The sequence below is a fragment of the Arachis duranensis genome, unplaced genomic scaffold (genome assembly GCF_000817695.3).
Source record: "Arachis duranensis cultivar V14167 unplaced genomic scaffold, aradu.V14167.gnm2.J7QH unplaced_Scaffold_127209, whole genome shotgun sequence".
In the NCBI taxonomy this organism is placed as follows: Eukaryota; Viridiplantae; Streptophyta; class Magnoliopsida; order Fabales; family Fabaceae; genus Arachis; species Arachis duranensis.
In genome coordinates, this window is record NW_026263924.1 from 5067 (window position 1) to 7342 (window position 2276).

Below are 2276 nucleotides of genomic sequence, written 5' to 3' on the forward strand. Positions count from 1 at the left end.
AGGATCAACCAGGTAGAATCCGTCACCGACCCTGCGCGCCGCGCTGCCGACGCCCCCCGCGAGGGGAAGCTTTGGACGGACACGGCGGCAGGCATTTTTCCGAGAAACCCAATCATCTGAGGGACAGACGGGGATCTAGGACCCCATCCCGACCGCGTGCACCGCACCCGCGAGAACAGAACACGCACACAGGCCACCGTTGCCTCACAAGAGCGCCGAGACGGGTAGGACCACGGGCGTATCTTGGAACTCCCCCGGCAATCCCATGATGGGACTGCAGAGAGGAAAGGTTGGGGCAAGGCAGGGATACCACACCGCGGGGTAGGAAACACAGGAGCCGCATAACCGTGGAACGAGCACCGTCGCTCGAGCCGACACATGAAGAGAGTCCTGTGCACCCGTTCATTACGCGAGGCAACGAGCCAGACAGCACTCAGGACCCACACACTACTCATCCGCCACCACGGTCCGCAAACCCAGCACGCCCGGACGAACAGCCCCCCGCACGCCTTGGAGCGTGCAGGCAAGCGGAAGCATACGGGAGGGCCAAGCCAACGCCGCTGGGCAGGGTTCAAAGGAGGCGACGAAGGATACTCGAGGGACAGGACGAAGCGTCACCTGCTTCGGCCAGAACCGAAAAGCCGCACCGTCTAGAACGAGCCACGTGAACGAGTCACAAGAACAAGCCACACCAAGTCGGGACCCCGGCAGCAACACCACAACCACAACGTGCTTGCTAGTGTGACTAGCCATCGTGCATCTTGCTGGCATTGCGCCCAGCAAGACTTTTGGCGTCTCACCTTGCTCGCATTGCGCCAAGCAAGCCTTTTGGGCAACTCGAGTTTCAGCGCGGCCGTTCGGTGCGCGAGGCAAGGAGCCAGACACACTAACGACCCGCACACCACTCATCCGCCACCACGGTCCACAAACCCAGCACGCCCGGACGAACAGCCCCCCGCACGCCTTGAAGCGTGCCGGCAAGCGGAAGCATACGGGAGTACCGAGCCAACTCCGCTGGGCAGGGTCCGGGGGAAGCGACGAAGAACATTCAAGGGACAGCCCGAGGCGTGAGGTGCTTCGGGCGATAATCGAACAGCCGCACCGTCTAAGATTAAGCAACCCGCACAGCAAAACCAACACCGCGTCGGGCACCGTCTTGCGTCGACCATAGACGTAAGGCAAGCACGCCGCGGGTGCACAAGGCACAACTCGACCACGCCATGCTCACTAGATGGTGCCCAGATGGGGCGTGCATGGACGTGTTTCCCTTCTTGGTCCTTTGGTGATCGGGGTGTGCAGCAGCCCAACGCCCGTGCTCGACCTTGGACCCGGGGCGGGGGACCCCGACGGCACACCACAACCACAACGGGCTTGCTAGTGTGCCTAGGCAACGTGCATCTTGCTGGCATTGCGCCTAGCAAGCCTTTCGGCATCTCACCTTGCTCGCATTGCGCCAAGCAAGCCTCTTGGGCAACTCGTGTTTCAGCGTGGCCGTTCGGTGCGCGAGGCAAGGAGCCAGACACACTAACGACCCGCACACCACTCATCCGCCACCACGGTCCGCAAACCCAGCAGGCCCGGACGAACAGCCCCCCGCACGCCTTGGAGCGTGCAGGCAAGCGGAAGCATACGGGAGTGCCGAGCCAACTCCGCTGGGCAGGGTTCGGGGGAAGCGACCAAGAACATTCAAGGGACAGCCCAAGGCGTGAGGTGCTTCGGGCGATAATCGAACAGCCGCACCGTCTAGATTAAGCAACCCGCATAGCAAAACCAACACCGCGTCGGGCACCGTCTTGCGTCCACCATAGACGTAAGGCGAGAACGCCGCGGGTGCACAAGGCACAACTCGACCACGCCATGCTCCCTAGGTGGTGCCCAGATGGGGCGTGCATGGACGAGTTTCCCTTCTTGGTCCTTTGGTGATCGGGGTGTGCGGCAACCCGACGCCCGTGCTCGACCTTGGACCCCGACGGCACACCACAACCACAACGGGCTTGCTAGTGTGCATAGGCAACGTGCATCTTGCTGGCATTGCGCCCAGCAAGCCTTTCGGCGTCTCACCTTGCTCGCATTGCGCCAAGCAAGCCTTTTGGGCAACTCGAGTTTCAGCGCGGCCGTTAGGTGCGCGAGGCAAAGAGCCAGACACACTAACGACCCGCACACCACGCATCCGCCACCACGGTCCGCAAGCCCAGCACGCCCGGACGAACAGCCCCCCGCACGCCTTGGAGCGTGCCGGCAAGCAGAAGCATACGGGAGTGCCGAGCCAACTCCGC